The sequence below is a fragment of the Dromaius novaehollandiae genome, chromosome 1 (assembly GCF_036370855.1).
Source record: "Dromaius novaehollandiae isolate bDroNov1 chromosome 1, bDroNov1.hap1, whole genome shotgun sequence".
In the NCBI taxonomy this organism is placed as follows: domain Eukaryota; kingdom Metazoa; phylum Chordata; class Aves; order Casuariiformes; family Dromaiidae; genus Dromaius; species Dromaius novaehollandiae.
Window position 1 is genome coordinate 45,845,024 of NC_088098.1, and position 21,353 is coordinate 45,866,376.

At 38.0% G+C, this 21,353-nt stretch overlaps 1 long non-coding RNA gene across 3 annotated transcripts in view; it reads left to right on the plus strand.

Annotated features, from left to right (window-relative positions):
- Nucleotides 1-1,173: 1,173 nt before the first annotated feature.
- Nucleotides 1,174-21,353, plus strand: part of LOC112985498 (uncharacterized) — a 113,462-nt gene continuing 93,282 nt past the window's right edge. For all 3 annotated transcript variants that reach the window (XR_010388722.1, XR_010388728.1, XR_003259763.2), the window contains exons 1-2: nucleotides 1,174-1,427; nucleotides 3,179-3,245. This is a non-coding gene — a long non-coding RNA (uncharacterized LOC112985498). The remainder of the gene's footprint in view (nucleotides 1,428-3,178; nucleotides 3,246-21,353) is intronic.

Below are 21,353 nucleotides of genomic sequence, written 5' to 3' on the forward strand. Positions count from 1 at the left end.
CACCTGTGGTTAAATATCCAAATACTTAGAAAGCCATCTAAACTCCTTAAGTTTGCACAAGGGTCTTAAAAAACCTGACAAGACCAGGTTTTTCCTTAACATTTCTAAAATATATTGATGTTTTTACTGTTTTATGTCTCAGTTTAAATACTGGAAGGACAGTTTCCCCAACATATTTTAGCATTTCTTCTAACCTTGGGGCCCTGCTTCATCAGAATACTTCACTGCATGCTTAGCATATGCCTACTTCATTTGAATTCAAGGATATAAGAAAGTGCTTTATGGAATTTAGGCCTATGCAAGAAACTGGGGGAAAAATGCACTTGAAGTTATTTGAACTATTTGAACCCTTCAAAATACTGTTTCTGTATTATTCATGAGTTTATGTCCAATCTGATTTTTTCAAAACCTGTGAATCCATTATTACTCAATCTATTGTTATTATAACAATCAGAAGTACATTAATATCAGGTAGTTAGCCACAATATCGTATGACTTTATTATGCAAGAATATACAAATAAACCTTAGAAGATATAGAATTCAGCCCATGCTATTCATCGCAATTAGCCCTTCTGCTTATTTGTGCAAGATGCTGGTTTGTTCCAGATGCTACACACCAACTGCACGTACAATACAGTTTTTTTAAACAGGCACATTAGTCATGCTCCTTTCAGTGTCTGTGCAGGTTAAGTCTATGTTTAGGGGCCTTAAAAAGCAAAGCTGCAATCATACAGGAGGCAGAGGTCTGCAAAGCCACTCATGGTAGTACCCATTGTAATTAAAATAGCTTTTTAATATAATACTTTCTGCTCTGGTATTTTCCTTGAAAAGTATTGTTCATCCTGTTTTTCCCTCTTTTCCCCTGAAGACAGATGTATGTAAAAACAGATGTAGCCTTGCTTTAAAACCAGTTTCTAGCAGCCTGCCACTAATTGCTGCAGTTAAAGCAACAGCGTTTTAACAGAACGCTGGCCACTGTTTGCCCCTGTTCCGCTGACAGTCATTTCCCTGCTGCGCCGCTCTGAAAGCCCGTGTGTCCCTGCATGTCGGGGCGAGTTCCTGCGTGGCAAGACCCCTCCCTGCGTGCACTTGGCCATGCTAAAAATAGCCCCGGCCGCCTGACAACTGGCTTCCGATTGGCTGCCCGCGCGGTCCCGCCAGCCTATGGGAGCGCGGCGCTGCCGTGCCGCGGCGGCGGCTGTTGCGGCGGGGTCCCTCGGCCGGCTGGCAGCCCTGGGCAGAGCCAAGTGGGCGGCGTTAAGAAAACGTTAACAAAACGTCGGAGCCGCTGCTGGAAGGGTGAATCACGCGTTATGTGAGGAGAAGCGCGCTCACGACGCACGGCGCTTTTTACGCAGAGCAGGGGCAGTTGTAAGCTGGCGGCCGGCTTTGTCGCAGGTGCTGCTGAGCGTGTGAAACTCCCCTGGTAATTACAAGGCTTTTTAGTGCTTTCACTTCCCTAAAACTTGAAAGGTCTCACTTACGGCACGTATGTGCCAGCCTCGGCGCACAGATGTCGTCCGTTTGTCCTGTGCCGCGGCACTTCCTCCCGGACCGGGAGCGGCTCACCGCGGCCGCGCGACCCCGCGGGAGTGGCTACCTCGCATGGAGTCGCGCGGCCCGGCCCTCTGGGGGCCGCTGTGGCCCCGCGCACGCGGCGGCGGCGAGCGGGAGGGGGCGTCGCCGCTAGGGAGCGCGCGCGCGCGGCGGCCGCCGCCTCGGCTCGGGGCCGCCGCGGGGGGCGGGGCCTCGGCTACGTCACGCGCTGCCAACGGCCGCGGCGCTGGTGTGTGGCAAGGGTCGGTTGCCCAGGGACTGAGGTGGAATAAAGGCGGTAAAAGCGTGCAGGTTACTTGCATAAACGTTATCTTTCACTTAACCCTCCCCCCCCCCCGAAAAAACAGAACATTATATATTAACTGTTGCTTTTATAAATGAACACAACACTCAGCATGTAGTATTTCTACACAGACTTTCCATTGACTACCTAAACTTTTGAAGATACAAGTGGTAAACATCTGCGTATATGTCTGTATGTTTTTTACAGTGTATGTATGGAGGAGCCAGGCCTTAGGCATTCTGCTCCTTAATTGCTCATGCCTTTTTTAATCCTGTTTAACCAAACATGAAGGAGCTTGTAAATAATTACCCTTTTGCTTATCTCTTAAGAAAGGAAACAGCCATCTTCTGTATGAGCTGAGAATGCCCACCCAGAAGATAGGCACTATCTTTCTGACTGATGCTTGGGAATGAATTTGCACAAGGAGAAATTCAGGCCCTGGTTTGGCACGCAAAACACTTAAGCATGTGCTGAAGTTCTTTGCCATATCGGAGCTTCAGGCCTGACTGGAATTTGTGCTCCCTGTTGTGAAGATAAATCTGTTTCTTTGGGACACTGTACAGAAAGTTAGGGACGTACAATCATTGCCCTAGAGAATTTTGTATCTGAAGGACTAGGATCCGTCACAAACTTAAATGCGTGCTTATCTTTGATGCAGTGAAATTAGTTATGTCCAGAATGTTAAGCACATTGTACCAGTTTTTTGCAGGATTTCTTTCCATACTGGTAGTTTAAAATAACAAAGATATTTTTGTGTAAATTTAACCTCTTTACAAATATTTACAACTTTTCATTTTCAAGCTATTTTCAGATATTTTGTAGATTCTAAACATGGTTCCTGGCATTCTGTGTATAAGATAGTACCTGTGGTGACTAATCTGTTTTTTAGGGAAACAACAGGTAGTTGAAAGGACCCTAATCAAGTAGAGATGCCACTTTTCTCATGGAATTCTGAAGAATCAATGTTAAAACAATTACAATGGAGAATTTGGCAAGTGCCTCCAAATCTAATTTCAGATGAAGTATTTATTCAATGTACAATAAATGCCTCAAATTAGTAGTTTCACTGGAAAAAGGCACTTTTTAATATAATTGCAATTATGTATTTGCATATTATATACATACGTACACATAATGATAAGATTTGACTCTGATATCTGGTGATCTGGTGGTCCTTTATACTCATTACATGTGCTGGGGATATTGGGAAAGCAGAAGCAAAATCTGATCTGCAGGATGTCTCTTAACTAATTCAAGCTCTAGAGAACACCTCTGGAACTGTTAAAAGATTTCACGATTCTGAGGAGTGTTTTGACTCTTTCATATTTCTTTTCTAGGACCTGTGTTTCTTTGGGTTCCACGAGGATTAGGCATCAGAGAGATGTGAGTCCAAGTTTACTGAAGGTAAGAACTGTAAAGAAGTGAAGTGCAGAAAGTTTTCTCGTGAAAAAATTTGCATCTTCAAATTTGCATTGAGTCTGCTCCTTGATTCATAATGGCAGAAAGAAGTAACCTGTTTTGTGTTCTGATCTACTTTAAGTTACACGTTGAAACATCTAAAAATTTTTATTTCCCCTTTCTTTTACATTAAGCACAGGTAGCCGTCAATATATGAACAAGCTATTCCTTATCTTGTCCATATAAGCCGTCAGTGTCAATTTGTAGTTTACATATTAATTGCTTGCAATCTTTAGCAGCAGAAGAGTTAACTATTCATAATTCAAAAGGTTTCTTAATTATAAAAGGAAAGAACCTCATGGCAAAGAGCATAGCCAATAACTATCTACCACCCAGTGCTAAAATGCATGTGAAATGAATGTTAACTGCTGGGAACAGAAGGAAGCTGATTTCATAGTTTGAGGCTTTTAGCATGAAGAAGAAATGTATTCTGTTAGCTTCAAATGCAACAGTATTTTCTGTATGGTGATGACATTCATGAGAAATAGCATCATAAGTCTGGCACTGTTAATTCAAACATGGTGCAAGTTACATACAGAGGCACCATTCTCCATGTGGGTTCTGAGCACTTCCTGAGGGCTCATATCACCCCTGGAAGCTGATGGGACTTTTCCAGTGTGCACACAGTAACCCTTCCTGTCTCTGGGCAGCAGAGTGAATTTTGTGTTTTTTAACCAGCCCCACCATCTGATCATAACCTAATCCTCTCCTGTGTCTTCACCTCACCAAGCCAGAATGAAGAGGTTAAGGTTTTCTAGCAGGATAAGTGTTCATGTTTCTCTCAATTCAACTGAAGTATTTTTCATGCAAATTGTAAACGGGAAGGTTCTTTAAATTTGCCGTGTTACTGTATAGGAAAGTCCATCTGGTTTTGGTTTTGCTGTGTGCAAGCTGCAAATATCTCCAAATTTAAGAAAGTGTAATAGCTTGGAAATACGTGTCTAAAGGCATTTATATTGACATTTAATATGACCTCTCCAGACTTTCTATATTCATTTTTTCCAGATTTATCATGACCTGAGTTAACTTTTCAGATTAGTCCTTCATCAAGAACATCTTCAGCTTTTATTGTTTTTATAGATTACTTACCAAACTTTTAACTTTTATTTATTTACAGCTTAATCACAGCTATATTTCTGATAATCTTCTTAATTTTTGTCATACATTTTACTTTCATTTTTCATTTGCTTCATCTTAAATGCTGCTTCTTGTACTGTGAAGTATACTTTCAGTCTCTATCTTCTATAACTCCTGAACAACCAATTTATGGTAGTATTTCTTGCTGCACATGCTCTGTTATGTAGATATGATATTTTATGTTGATTAAGATATACAGTTCTTAAGGGCATCTGTTCAGAGACAGATGTATAATTTCTTTTCTTACAATATTTTATGTAATACTTTTCTAAGATGCCTGGATTATGTTTTCTTTACCTTTTTGCTCAGCCAGTGCCTCTGGGCAGCTTTTCTGAGGGCTTTAATTATCTTGCTGTCTCTAAGACAATTACATAATTAAGTGGTTTTCATTTTCATTCTAAATTTGGCAATTATAACTGAAACACTGAAAAGTGCTTCAGCTTCAGTATGAAGAAACTCAATTATTAAGAGAAAATAACCCCTAGAAGAGAAACATGCTTAAAAAGTCTCCTAATAATCAATAAATGAAAGTAAAAATAAATAGAAATGGGGAGAACTGAGCTTACTGTAGCTTCTCCAGTCCATTGCTTTAAATGATACACTTTTTTTAGCTTTGATGATCACAAAAATATGCTGCTCCAAGGAAAATTTATAAATGTTTTTCTAGTAGTTAAACATATTTCTCCAAAGATTGAAGAGTAGAGTGCTGAAAGGACACATATTTTCCATGTTTAACATTTTAAAGGTAGCTTCTTTATTTGCTTTCTCCAGTTCTAGCACTGCCCAAACACATTTGTGCTGGTATGCATACATACCTTTAATTTTCATTATCTATTTAACCAGATGGCATATTTCCCTTTTCAAGGTTCAGGAAAAGGGACTAGGAGATACTGGAGGATTACAATTACTTTGAAAGAAGAAAACATCTTTCTTTCCTATGTGCTATTCCCTGCACCCCCGTTAGTCTTTCAAGCAAGCAGTAATAGCGAACAGAAGTAGAGAATACTTTCCAGCTGCAATGCTCTGAAAACCCTGCCCAGTTCTTTTGAGTGTTCTTTGGTATTGAGTCCGTATGACTACCCTTTTTTTAAAAACAGAAGTCCAAAAGTTAGCTTCTGAGCTCCACTGAGCTCAACAGTTATACTCCTGCTAACCGCAAAGGGAACCAATTAGGCCTTTTTTTCCAGCTCTATTCAAAAACCTCTCCCCTAAATCCGGCAAAGTCACCTGAGGCTCAGTACTTCTAAAATAAGGTCATTTCGTAAACTGTCTAAACACGAGTTCAGAAGCCTGATCTCCAGCTCTTCATTGTGAAAACATTAGACAGTCTTAATTTCTGCTGTGAAAAAGTGTTGAAATACTACAAAGTCAAATTCTAGAATTTAAAATATGTATATGTGCTCCAGGGAAGATTTGTAATGCTATGAGCAGAATGCATTTTTCTGGCCTCTAGAGTCTGAATATATCGTACATATATGTATGAAGCATTATCTGTGCAGCCTTACAGTGCAGGACATGTGAGTGGATTTGTAATGACTTCTCTGGAGCAGTTAAGTAAGTGTGCTTTCAAGATATGTATATGTGCACTTTGCATGGAAAGCCTATTCTGAAGTCGTTGGAACTCTGTTGTCTCCAGTGGCTTTCACATTAGAGCCCAGACATAAAAAATGGCTTGAGGCAGTTAGAGGTCCTGATTCAGTCAGAAGTTTCGCATACAGTCATGCCACCAACATCAGTGGGTGTTCAGGTGAGGATTTAAGTTTTTTGGTGAATTACCAGTCTCTCCTCCTGGAATGTCTGTTTAAATGCTGCTGTGTGATACTTATATTTCTGTCAGAGTGGTGTGGCATGAATACTTTGAATTTTAACATTTATTTTAATACTTACTAAACTAATAAAAGAGCTATATAAAATCTACAAAACGTGTATTTTGGGGCTCATCCTTAACATAGTACACATTTCCTGGAACATGGTGAATTGTGTATGTGTGCCTGCATGCTTGTGGATATAACATGGAACTCGATCACGGAGGAAATTGGGACAGCCAGTCATTTAAAATGATTCTCTTTCCTCATGTGAACATTAGGCATGGAACTGAGACTTTCAGAACATGTTTTGAAATACAGTTTTGTGGATGTAGTGAGCTCAAGCTGTAATTCACATCCAGAGTTATGATAATAAAAATATGGAAGGAAGAGCAAAGCCTGCAATTCAGGGCTTAAATCAATCTCTAGATACACTGAAGGATCAGGGTGAATACCTATCCTGGTGCTCATGAGTGCCTGGCTTCTAAAGGCTCTTTAAATCCTCGTGTTACGAGAGAAAGGATTAAATGGGTCAGGGGTCTAATTTTGTAAAACAATTCCTATTTTCCTAGAGTTTTCCAGAATCCTTGATGAACGTTGGGCTATTTATAGAGACAAAGGATCAGAAATTTGAGTTGGCAGAATGAAATAGAGCTGTGCTTCTCCAGCTACACTTCATATGGCTATGGCATGTGGGCCATAGCTGATCTGTGGAATTTCTGTTAAACAACAAAATTGGTAGTGTTTTCACTTAAAAGTTCTGCAATCAGGCTACATGGCAATCCATGAGAAAAGTAAAGGACCGTTGATTGTCCTTTGGCTCCAAAACTTGAGGAGTTGGTTTGAAGGACTAAGGTCCTATGTGATTATTCAAGGCCCTAACCATATTTATGTCAGGCTACATTTCATATCAGAAATGAAATAACCACAATTGAATGTTTCCCTAGTTTTTCCAGTGGGTGTATTTTACAGATTTTTTTTTTGTTTTTCAACATTCAGTGAGTAGCCATTGCTGGCAGAGTGCCAAAAAGGTGTCAGTAATAATTCAGATCTGAGAAAGGAGAAGATCCCATAGATGTGTTAAGATTCATTATTGATCAAGACCTGTCTCCGCAAGTTGAGGTTATTATTTTCACTGGAGTCAGGAGTCATACTGCTTTGATGAGGAATAAACTTGGACCTTATCCAGATATTGATATTTCTAAAGTGATGATCTGGCTCTAAAACTGGCCACAGTGTTGAACAGCATCACCACACAGATCTCATTTCACATGCCTGTCATTAGTGATGCTTCTGACTTCCAGCTTTTGAATGCCTTGAACACAGAGCTTAGTGGTTTTACGTTTAATAGGTTTTGTGTGTGACACACTTCATCCTTTTACTCTTAAATAGTGTTGTGAGTGGATTGCTTACTATTCACAATCATGTAAGAAAGTTACTGTTCTTAATGTCAAGATTTTTAAGTTACTGCTTGTGCAGAATTTGCTGCCATGGGGAAATGTACAGTATTGGAGTATTTTTATATAAAAAGATAATCTGCACTGGCTTTTTCCACATGAGTTCAGAATTTAATATTAAGATCAAAATAACAAATGTCCTCTTCTCAAAAATTCCTAATTTTTCATATTCATAAATCTCTCTGTATGGCTCATTCATCAATATTATAGGCTAGTAAGAATATCTGCTACTGCACTGAGTAATGGAGATTTGATGGTCCAAAGTTACTTTTTCACTTTCTTAGAACTCATTTCAGTTGATGGAAATGTCACTGAAATACAAAATGAGTAGTGGAATCTGGATCTGGTGTAGTGTTTTTGACTGCCAAACAGTGTCTCCTTTACTACACGCTGCTTGACAGGTCGTCTAGCACTGAGAGAACATTCAGATACCAGCAGAACTCAGGCAGCTGAGAGTGATAATTCTGTTCCTCAAACTCTAGTAATTCTCTCCGCTTTTTTTTTGAAGTACTCACATCTTCTGTTCTGTACCTCCAGAGCAGTAAGGTTAGCAGGAGAAATCTCTCAAAAGAGTAGTGATGATATGTAGGTCATATCTCAGCCTTTCACACTGCAACCAGTATTAGAAAATACCACAGTATTTAAACTGAGACTCTTGATAAACTGCCCTGGCTGAAATGCAACCTAAGCAAGGCCAAAATGATGTTGGTCAGACAACGGATATGATCTGAAAGGCAGGGTATTTTTCCCTTTTTCTGTGCATGCACATATGCTACCATGAGAAAGTTTTGGGATAATATTCCTTTCACATTGTTTAGGAGACATTTCATTTTCTTGTAGGTAAAAATTTGACTACTCTATATATTGGTCATTTCAGGTGAGGTGCTTCTCAGCAGCTTTAGATATCTGCTTTATGGAGGGCTATTCTAGGTGACAGATATCTTGTTTTAGTGTACATATTTAAGTCGGACAGTGTCTGCTATTGCACAGAGTCATATTAATAAACTGAATCTCATCTTTCACACTCGTGCAAAATATTACTGCCTTCCTCTTTGTGTACTATTTACCAGGAACACTTTTCTTTCTTTTTGATTCCCATAAATCTATTTGTGATGAACAAGCCTGTCCAAGGGCTTGCTCTTCAAGCTCATTAATAAAAAGGTTGGCCCATGTTGTTCTAAAGCTACTACTGTTTTACCTGTCCAGCTTCAGTTCTCTCCTTGCTTTTTAAGGTTCTTGTCAAACCCTCTTATCGGAAGAAGTTTTTTTGGCTTTCCATTCATTTCAACCAGATATAACTAATTATAGGGTGTTTATTAATGTTTCAGTATTTAAGAGTATATCTAGACTTTCTGTTGTTTATTTGCAACCTCAAGATTTTTGTGTATTTTTCACTTATCTTACATATATTTTGGTGGTAATAATAATAGCCTGGAGTGTGTTTTGCTATTTGTCATGCGTTCAAGCGTATTTCTTAAGTCAACAGGCAGAGTCATCACTGTGAATATTGTTTTTTTGCTGTTTACTTTATTTTATTTGGCATGAGGAACAAAAGCCCCAGACATATTTCTAGCTTTAAATCCCTTGTTTAATGCGTTTTTTGTATAGTATGCATTCCATATACCTTTTGGCCTGGTGGAAAGGATTTTCTTGTTTGTTTTTCTTTCTTTATGTTAAATTAAGATAAATTAATCCAACTTAAAACTGTTCAGTAGGATCATTTATTAATCTTTGTATTTAGGTGCATAACAATGAGACTTTTTTCATCTTTTTGGCTTTATTTGTCCCTAACAGTACTGAAATATTCTTTACATGTTTAATGAAATCCAAGCAAAATGAATTTCTGCAAAGCCTTGCTTCCTTGAGTCTTGCACTTCACACGCTGCAGAAATTAGAATACAGAAAAAAATAGAAATCTAATACAAACAAGATAAAACTAGCAAAATTCAAAGGAAGATAATTACATCGCTCAGCTGTCACAAGTCCAACATAAAAAAATGAAGTGACTCATCTTCTTTTATATGCACAGCCTGCATCAAACATACATACATAATTATTTATTTGTGTGGTTTTGATTCTTTAACCAACTGTTGCTACTTTATAATGTGGTTTAACCGCTTAAGGATTTTGTTCAAAGTGTTCATTTATAGTTTTATCATTGAACCACAAAAAAGCATTCTAGGCTCAAATGTAATTAAATTGCATGCAAGTGTTGTCTGTCATTAAATCTTACTTTGTATGAGTACATCAGTTCAAAGACAGCTGTCCTGCTAAGATAAGATACAATGTTCAGTGAACAAGGACTGCTTTCTAGTGAAGGCATATTCCTTATGAAAACACTGTATCCTCACAAGAGTAGAGTCAAGACATAAACTCTAAGAAAACTCAATATAACATTGTAACCTTGACTTTAGAGGTAACTGGACAATTAACTTAGACCCTTAGACCCTTTCTTAAGAGAGGAACTAAGATTAAATATAAATTATCAGTGTGCTTTTGAAAGTTTTCTTTCAGTGATCTTATGATCAAAATCTATGAAAACCCAGAGTATACAAAGGTCGTGGTAAGGGAGAACAGTGTTATAAAACCTTTGAACAATCATTATCACTGGTTTAAAAATTTTGATGGAACCTGTATTACTCCACTAGGTGGAAACTCTGAAATAAGAAAGATTTTCTGTTCTGAAAGTGTAAACACACTTTTGTAGAGAGTTTTTTTGCAGTGCTCAAGCTGTGCAATGTGTAACACTTTTGCCTCATAGAACTTAATATAAAGTTTAGAGCCGAACAAATAGTATTCATGCTAATTTAGCTCTTCTTTCTGGCTGGGAGTTGTTTGTGGTTGTTGGGCAGTGGGTTCGTGGTTTACTGAAGTTATTTGGATGAATTGAATTTTCAACCAGTGAGTTGTTTAAAAACTGGTTGCTCTGACTGTTCACCCTACTCTGTTAAATATTTACTTTGGTTCAATTCGTTAAATCTAATTAATCAGCCTCAATTCGAATGTCTAGTATCTACCAGCACAAATGAGAGGAACCCTTACATTTTCCTAACTGTCATCAGAAGGTGGTTTGGCAAATCATACTACGCAGACACACTTCAAGATCTTTCCCTTTGTTTTAAAGAAAATGAGGAAAAGAAGTAAACCCAGTACAGGTACTTACTGACAGCTGAAGTGTAGCAGATATAACCTGAGCAAAAAAGATGTAAAGGTTTAATTCTGTCATTCTTTTCGGGCACAGTTTCTTGTGTCATGGGAGGGAGAAAGGAAGACTTTCTACTTGCCTTGTTTTCTTCAAAGATACACCACCGCTGAATTTTAGTGCAAGGTAGTGGATGATGGATCATCATTTTGAGAACCTGGAGCAGTGAGACTGAGTCCCAGTTTTGTGAACAACCCTGTGTATTATGCAGGACAATTGTGCATTGTACCTTGCGTATCTTCTGTTGCCTCTCTTACACTTTGCTTGTTTAGTTATATGGCAGTATCGTCAAGAAAGAGATGGATTCTGGCTGTGTATTGGTCGAAACTAATGTTTGAAAATCATATTTTGTCTATTTAAAAAAACCTCTAAAGACATGAAGACAATTGGTAGATTTTAACATTGTCAGTTCTTGACCTGAATGGCTTAGTTTCTAATCAGTGCAAATGTATTCTCATTGTACATAAACCTTGTTAATTTCACACTGAATGGAAACCAAACACTTAGAAAGGACACATCCAAGACAGTTAAAATAGTTTTGTATAATAGCTCAAAAGTTGAATTTTGCGTAGTCAGTTCTCCTTTCAGTCTGTCCACAGGAAATGCTTTTGCTGATAGCACCATCAGAATGCTGTGTGTAGAACAAGGCTCTTCCGGAAGTTACTTGTGTTAAATCTGCAGGGATTTGCTTCACCTTGTGGAGAAAGCACAGAAAAAGGCATTGGAAGTTGAATGTGGAATTTACCTACTCCATATCTAATAATAAAGCAAATGTATACTGAAGACATGCTTTTCCTCATACCCAAAATATATATTCTGTGTGTGTGCCTTAGGACTTGCTGCTACAATTGTGGGTTTTTTCTTTTCTTTTCTTTTCTTTTCTTTTCTTTTTTTTTTTTTTTTTTTTTTTTTGCTAATTTCATTCTGTCATTACTGCTATTCCTGGGAGTTATTTGGGGCTTGCTGTAGTACCAGGGTGCAACTGCTGTTGCAGGAAAAGCTCCTCCAATAAAGTAACCACTGGAAGGTGACTTCAAGCCTAGAGGAATACATCTGTGCTTGCTCCTGAATTAATATTTTGGATACTTGGCATACTACTGATGTTGTCAGTGCCTTCAGGCTCAACGCCTGCTGCTTTCTTGCTCATTTGGAGGATTAGCATCTGAAGAGATTCTTCGGGACACATGCTCCTTAACATGTGTGTTGAAGGTCAAAAATCTGTCTCTGCTGTGCTTCCTCTCCATAGTCCAGTGGAATTTTTTTCCACAGACCACCTGCAAATTCAGCAGGAAGAGAGGACAAGGGGAAACTTTTCAAGGGCCTGCTGGTCTCGGCCCACCTCCAAGGGCATGTCTGAAGGCATCATGTCTGTATGTGTCTTGTCACACACTCTGGTTCCAGTCCCAGAACTCTCCTTTGAGGTGGCATCCAGGAAGCCCTGTGGGGTTGTTGGTAGACAGAGCTGTGTTGTTTAGATGTCAGAAGTAATTGATGCTGGGGCTTTCTATGAATCCTGATATGTAGTTGAGAGGGTGTAACCCCTCATTTCCTGCAAAGAAAACACTTCTTCACCTCAGAAAAGAGGAACAAAAAATACTTTGAACTGAGATATATAGATCTCATTTCTCTCACACTTGGGTTATTCATTTAAAGGGGAGAATAGAGTCCATGATTTGGGATCTTGGTTTTGAGAGGAATGCCTCTTGAATAAACTGATATGCATGGTTAGAAAGCGTTATACAAGAGGCCAAGGGGTAGGAAAGAATATTAGAACTATAAATTTTAGCTCCAAGCTAAGACTTGGAGCTAAGACTTTAAGCTAAGGCTTAAAGAAAAGTCAGACTTTTTTTTTCCTGAAAAGGAATATTAGATTTAGGACTATTGGGTATTAGAAGTTACATTTTGCTAAAAGAACTTTAAGAGGAGATAAAAGTAAAAAAAAAGAAATCAAATTGACAGAAAAGCTTACCATTTTCTATACACATTTCTAAAAACCATCTATAGCCAAGGAGACATTTGAATCACCTGACAAAGAAAACTTGTCGATAAGGCTCTCTCCCCTTCTGCCACCTGAGTTTTTCTTGTATTCCCAAACCTCGTCAGTGATCTTCCTGTAATGATGAATTTGAGGGCACAGTACTGCCTTTAAATCTATTGTGTCTTTCAAATTTGTTACAAGACTGTGTGTCCCAAAGTTCAATTTAATGCCTGTAGAGCTTTTGAAAAAGAGAAACAAACAGGAAGAAAAGGGGGAAAAAAGATCTATTTAATTGAAATAAGCTGCAGTATGATTGTATGGGAGGGCAGGAGTGGAAAATGAAATTCGGAAACTTGAGGAGAGGGGAAGGACCAGAGAGAAGGAGAAAGGGATGGATTAGTGTATGATGTCTGTATGTATTACATATGGAAGGTACCCATGCTGTAACCAGTACTTACTACCCAGGCATCCCACTGCTTCACATTATAAATTGCAGTGTACAACAGTTGGAATTGGCCATGCAAACTGAATTTTCTTACCCTGGGTGTATGCCACAGGCTGAGGTTTTTCTTCTTTTCTTCAAATGGTTTAACCACTTTGTGATAGTTGTTCACTTTGCTTTCCCTTTAAAAATCCATTCATGCTTGACCATGTTATAAATCTGATAAAATTGTTTAGTTTCTCTTGGAGCAGACTAAGCTGAGGGGTTTAGTTTTAAAAATATTTCTTGTCTTCTCTTCTTTCCCTTGAAACCCATACAAAGAAGAAGAGAGAGCCATCTGAGTTGGAAGTGGATGGCACAGAGATCTAGTGTAAACTGTTTGGGGCAAAGAACATGAGGTAATGAAACTGAGACTGAAGGTTGGTGGTGCTGCAAGGAAAAGCTGGTCTTCAAGCCTGGAACTTCCTGAGAAAGGCAGACTGGTAATTTGGTAGGAAATTAAATGGTATTGAGGGTCAGTGGTGAAAAGAAACAGAGATCACACAAATCAGGTCCTGGTGAAAAAAAGTGAACATATGCTTAAAATTGGTAAAATAATGACTGTTCCAATTGAATTAAGGTGTCTTATTATATTTCCTTAAGCCTTATGAGCTTGAAATTTTTAATGTCTGTTAATGAACTGTTAATGTTCTTTTAAGGCAGTTAAGGTGAGCATAATCCCCCGCCCCCCAGCACACACGTACACACACACACACACGTGTGCATGCACACACACACACACACACTTTTACACTTTAAAAAAGCAATATTTTGTGTTTTTCACCCATAGACAGGTGTGCTGTCTTTCAACTACCCAGTTTTATCAGTCAAGCTGTAAAACATGAAATGATCTTCCCCTAATATATCACACAACTTTCTTGTTAGTAAAGAAATACTCTAAGTAGTGGCAGTGGTAGGAGGGCTGTAGAACAGTGCTTTGACAGAAGCACCCTTTTTGTTTCTATTGTGTGTTGCTGTAGAAAGCTAGTAACATCTCCAAAAGTGGAATATAATAAATAATACCATATCAAAAAAAAATTGTTAGAAGTACAATTTAAAGAGGAACTTAAATGATTGAAAAAGAAGAGGGAAAAAATACCATTGCAGTATTTTAATAAGGTCAGATAAAATACAGTGACTAATAGAGATACAAATGTCATGAACTTTTCTGGCTGCACAAATCCAATAAGCAACTCAGAAGCAGTTGATGTAATGTGTTTGTTTCCTTCATGTTAATAAAGATCTCATTTGTTTTACTACTAGGATTTTATTCATGGATTCAAATATGCCATTTGTTTTGACTTTTTTTCACACACTTTGGTTGCCAGAGGGTATCTCAAATGTTTCATTCCTCCAGAGGGAGAAAAAAAGTCTTTAGAAAAAAATTCTGGATTCTCTCAGTGACTGTATTTGAAAAAGCTGGGAGCACTAGAACTTCAGAGTTGGAAACTTAAGACTTCACAATACTTCTTTCACCTGAATTTAGTCATCTGTCATAATGATGACCATGTCCCCAGTTCATAGAATTGAAAAAAGGTCAATTTGAGAATTTCTGGCTTACTGGTCTACTCTCAGATACTTTCTCAAAAATAGCTTTAATCCATTTGTTTAGTGCATTAGCCTTGAAATGAAGAGCTGAAGAATAAATACATGGTCCATTTCTGTGCCACCAATATTTAATGGTTCTGTAGCTTTGCCTATAATACCTAACCATTTTAATCATTTGCCACTGTTCCCTAGTGTTTATTTCCTATTTTAATTCAGAAATTGCTGCAGTCAAGTATTTACCAACAGAAATTTTTATTTAAAAAGGAACACCATAGAGTACATTTATGCAGCTAATGACTATCTAAAAGATTTCTTAAACCCTGGTCATTTGGAAAAAGAGTGGAAGCAGGCCCATCCACAGGCCCATAATCACATAATGGCTGTGATAAATGTGACCACCAAATCCCTATTTGTTGCTACCTCTTGAGTGAGCCTTACTGCTTTTGCAGAGAAGCTGGTTGAATAGAAAGCATGAGCATTTCTTGAGAACTCGAAGCTGATGTGACAATTGTTAGGAGTCATGGCTATTTCTGCAGTTGTTGATTACAGCCCACATTCTGGTTATACTGAATACTCACAACACTGCACACATTACGATGCTTCTTCCACAGTGTTCTCTAGCCAGACCTTGGAAAATTTTTCACTAAACTACTGATGGCTTAATGGTTTGAACACAGGGCTGGCAAACTCAACCTGTTTTATGGTAGCTAATTCACTAAATATTTACCTTTCTGGAAGATATCACTGATAAAAGAATTTCCACTTGTTTTAAAACACATACAAGACATTTTTTGTAAAAAATCTCAACCTAGGTGTACTAAACAGCCTTCCAGCTGAAGGAAGAGTCTTACCAGCCCAGCTTCTTAATATATAGATTCCATTTCCAGCTCTGCTGTGTACTTCTTGATGCCCTTCAGTTGATTGCTGTGTGTCATTTCATTACTCATTGTTTCGTCTGGACAATGAAAAGGATATTTCAGCTTTTCCCCTTGCTTCCTGACTCTTTTGTCTTCTCTGGTTATACTGAGGGCTCTTTGTAGCAGAGATCTCCTGTAATAGATGTCTGGAGATCACCTCTTATGAATAACCCTGATTCTACCTCAGGTCTGTATTGTAGTTTTTAGTGATTAAGGGTTTGAAACACTATCTTTAGCTTTTCTAAATGAAAACATAATCTACTAACCCTCGTAGTTACTAGATATCATCAGTACCTGGGAAATACTTCTGGATATCATATGGTCCAGTGAATGTGAGCTAAAAGTTTATTGTACAGCAGTCTCACTCTTCTCTCTGAAGAAATCAGTATGTCTGTGTTCCTGACATAGTGACATTTTTTTTCTTTTTCATATTGAGCCTAGAGTATACAGAATATGAACAGTATCTTTTTCAGTCTTGAAAGGTCTTTTAAGACATCCAGAGACAAAAATCATATTATTCACAGTGGCCTTGGTGCTTGTTACTGTGAGGAAAAAAATGTCTATAATGCCAGCTATCAACACTACTGCAAGAAATTAAGAGAAAGGAAACGTTGTGTATGGAGCTTATTGAATTGCAAACTGCTTTCTCAGCAATCAGAGCTGTTCACTGATGCAAATCAGATGCTTACATAATGCTGTTATGCAAGGAGTGTGACAAAGAGCTGGAGTGATTAAGATACTCTTTATGTGTTCATACTGTGTTGTGCTTTCACTTCGCAAAAAACACTGACAAATTAACTGTTTGAAATGGAGCATTCTGAAACTACTCAGAATCAAACACATCTCTATGCCCTGTTGACTTTTCACCTATTTTTTTCTGGGATGCTTAGTAGAGCATGGCAAGAATGAACAACCTCCGTTCAGTGTCGCATCTTGGGAGAGCAGTGTAATCTCAGATGCACATGCATGTGCTATGCAGAATGTCACATGGCTAAGATTAGGATATGGTCTTTAGCTAGCATACTGATGAAAAGCCAGCTTCTAATTTAAGACATGTACTGCGCATGACTACACATCCTGACTAACCTAAATTATTGCATTTGTGTGTGTTTTTGCAGTTGCTGTTCTTTAATAGAGCCATGTCAGGAGTTGGATTAGAATCTGATTTTCATTATCTTAGTTACTACTGATGTACATATATGTACACTAAACCCTTCTAATATTGGTTTAAAAGTTTATATTTATTTCTTCTTGTGTTCTTCCACTATTATCCCTTTGCAAAAGTTCTCTGGCAGATGTTTAGAAAAAAAAAATAGTAAAGGCTATTTATTGAAAGTTTACTTAGAACTGATAATAGAATATCATAATGAAAACTGTATTTGTAGAGTTTTATGTGTCTGTATCAAACTACAGTGCAAACATGAAGTGTGAATTTGTACATTTCAAATATTGAATGGTATCAGTGAATCATTTTCAAACAGTCAAAAGATGAAAGACTGATGACAAAGATGATAGAATACAGTCACAAATTAGAGATATAAAGATATCTCCCGATAACATTTTTCATTTCTAGCCAACAAGCGTAAGTGTCAAAGCTAGTTCAAACAGCCTTAATCATTTTGAACTGATAATTGTATCCAAGTTCCGTGGATTAATCTCACCATAGCATAAGACAAAGCATGTGACATTACTTGGGAATGGATTCAGATAAAACTAGTAGTGAAATGAAATACAGACTCATCTTGAGCTATTTTAGTTATGCAGCTGCAAGGGCTAAGGCATATTTGCTTCTTTGTGATAGTAGCAGGAACATAATAAAATTGAATAAATTGAGTTTTGGGGAACAAAAAGTACTCAGAACACTGAAGTGCTAGAAAGGGTGTGTGTAAAGATATTCATTTGCAAATTTTTTAGAGTTCCTTTAGAACATATCTTCCCAAAAGAAATTTTCACAGTAATGTGAAATTGCTACACAAACTAAAGCACGATAACTAAGGCCAAGTCCATATGCAAGGTAAATTACATTGGTGAGACTGTAGAGAAGAAGACGTCTCAGTCATTTTCCGAAGATTTGTCAGTCGTAACATTGTTTTTCCTCCTCCACGTTTCTCTGAAAACACCAAAAACAAGAGTGCAGAGTTCTTGCTAGAGAGAGCTATGAAGAAATCACTGGTAGTTGTACCTAAAAAGAAAAGGAAACAGAAGGAGGAAAACAAAAGAGAAAAAAATGAGTTAAAGAGTACCAGATATATTTCCTCATCTTATGCATGTTTATACTAGCTATATGACCATGGTGTAGTACTACTGTTGTTTGCGTCATGCCTGTAAGTTTCAGCAGAGATCCTGGTCTGTTGGCTGTTACACAGGCACATAGTTAGAAATGAGACTCTGTATGTAAAATACTCTTAAGTATTTGAGACAAAAAGGGTTAGGAAGAAAAGCAGGTGTCTAACATACTTTAGATACTGTTTTTGACTGTAGTACTGAGCTTAAGCCTGACTAATGGCCAGCAACAGTGTATTTTAAATGTCTGTTTATATACAAAATGGCTCACCCAAAGTCAGAATTAAGATCTACAGCAGACCCAGAAGTAGAATCCAGGTCACCTGGGAAACGAGTTTGTTTCCTTATCCTAGGGGAAACATAATGTGTATAGTGTTGTAATAAATTAGCTGAATGAAAACCTCTTCTATCGCTCTTCCTTGTAACTACTTAGTGGTATTAATTATGTTTTCACATTATGTGATTACCCATATTTACAAACACTGTATACAAACACTGTCTTCCCGGAGAATGTAATCTGAGCCCAACAGAACCACTCCATGTAAAGTGGTGCAAAAACACAATTAAGAAATGACAAATAAAAAGAATTTCTTGCTGCCAGCTGTCAGCTCTTATGTCAAATGTGTCATCTAACTCATAATGCTGTAAATTAAAGAAAAAAACCCACTGATGTGAATCAAATTATGTTCCTCAAGCCTGCTGCTATTTTAAGTGAAGCTTGGTCGAACACAGTCAAAATCAAAAGAAGTAAAGGCATTCCACCCTCCTCTGAGCTGCCTTCCCAGTAAAATCACAGATCCAAGTGAATCTTGGCATTTAAAGTGTAGTATTTGCCTCTTTTCGTATGTAATCAAATACAAAGAATAGATTTATGTGAAGTAGGCAACATGTTCAATAGTGAAGTGCCTCAACGCAAGGTACTACTGTGTGTCACTGTTTCTTTTGTTATGCCACTGTCAGATTATAAATATTTTCGTGTCTATGATGTGGATGAAAACTCAGTCCCTGACAACCTGGGATATATTGGAAAATGAAAAACCACAAAAGGTTTGTATGTACATTGTCTGCAAGTGGGAGGTTATAAAAAGAAAGGACATAGGAAAAATGCTGTTTTCTGCATTGCTTTTGCAATGCTGCTTTCTTTCTGATTTGGAAAAGAGAAGTTGCCCTAATGGAACCCCAATAGGGATAAACCTCAAAGACTGGAGTGGAGCTCTGCTATGTTACAGAGCCAAGTGAGCCTAAATACACAATGTGAGCTACCACTTCATGAGTGAGAAAGGGTATTTGGTAGACAGGCAGCAAGCTTTAGTTCTATTTGTAGTCACTTACTCAAGCTGAGTATCTCTGACGGAGCTGAGCTGTGGACAAGACAGGAGATGTCATGACTCAAGCATTTGATGCTTGGTTCTTAAGGAAATTTCTGATTTTTCCAGTCCTCCTTTTGCTTTCCATTTGGAAAATGAAGATACAGTGTTTTGCTTGGGATTTCATTTTGCCAAGTCAAATCAAACACAAAAGAAGCTTTTGATTTAAAATCAGTCTGTGTCTGCCTAAACAGCTTCAGTATCAGGCTTCGTGAGCCGAGAGGTTACCCCACAGACTGGGATTAAGGAAGATTTTTCAAAGTGGTCTGTGGGAGGAATACTTCCTAAGCTTATTTTTTGCAGGATATAACCTGCCATTTATGCATTTCATCATGATGCTGCTATCAGTGAGAGATCAATGATTGGTGGGGTATTTTTCTGTTTGTCTGTTTTTCAGGATAATTCTCACCCTAAAAATGGATTACATCTTTTCTGTTTTCCTCACAGCTTTAAGAATGTCACAAAATTTCATAAAATATTTTTAATGTGATTTTCTGTTCCTATTACCATTTCTGTCCCCAAAATGAGTTTATAACGAGATAGAAATGAGAACTGACAATGGCACAAAATGAATCCATTCGTATCCCCGCACCTCCAATTGTAATGGGAATGGAAGACAGAACCGCATTTACTCATTTGGGCTGTGATGGGAATGAGAAATTGTACAAAGACAGCTCCATTTGCTTCTAGTTTTATGCTGTGAAATGTGCTGGGTCCTGAAAATCTCTGACAACAGCTGGCTTATAGAGCTTTCGCTGCTTGACCGTCTTTTTAACCGAAACATTCAGCAGAGGAAAAACTAAATCCAATTTTCTTTTCATTTGGGTTTGATCCTATAAGGAACAGGCTAAATGCCTGTAAAAATAATGAAAGTGACAAAGAATGTATGGAAAAGAAACCCAGGACATGGGAATCATTCAGCAACAGTGTGTAGAACTTCCCCATTTTCTCACCAGTGTAATACTAGCAAAGATGCATAGCGATCGTCTTCGTGCTAGTAATAGACAGAGTTGAAAATAGCCTACTCTTGGGCCACTGTGTGAACACAAAGACTCACACAAGGATTGCATAAGGATTATTGTATTCTTGCATCATCTCCAAATGATTAAGTTCCATCTTGAAAATTTCCGTATGTGGCCACCCACACCTTTGGAACAAATTTATATTGTCAATTTACAACTAATTCTGAAGTGTTGTCTTAGATTTTTTTTCCTGGGCCGTCATCATGGCATATGTCAGTATTTGGTGACAGCCCTATCCACATACGTCAGCTCTGTTCCCTTTGCAGATTCTAGTTTTCTGTGCTCTTTATTTAAAAGCATTACATAAAATAAGTCAATAAAAAAGACATAATAAGCATATATGCCTCAGGCTTCATAATTTTAAAATGTCATGCTTACACAGAAAGTATTGTTAGAAGTCAGCAGTCTCAATAAACCGTTACAGCTTTGTTTACTCAAGGGCACACAATAAGCTCTAATTTCAACTCAGAGCCAAACACTCCTTTGCTTAAACCCACAGCACCCCATAATGCAGTCAGTCTGTCATTCACCTCAGATACATTGTTTCTGCACATATTCTCCATAAAGTTGCACCTCATGCCAGCCCCCAAACAAAACTATTTTTGTGAATCAAAGGCACAGCCATTTCATAACTTTGGCCTTTTAATAACAAGTCTTTGAATAACATGTTTCTGTTGCTCAGAAGAGCACAGTAAGCACGGTGATCTGAGACACTAAGAGTGATAACGAGACTCTGGAATACCCCCATTTTCTGAAATGCAGAAAGCATCCTTGCAACATAGACTAAAGGACAGTGGAAACACAGAGTTTGTTGTAGACAGAGTGAATTGTCTGGAAGAATTTTAGTAAAGGAGCTG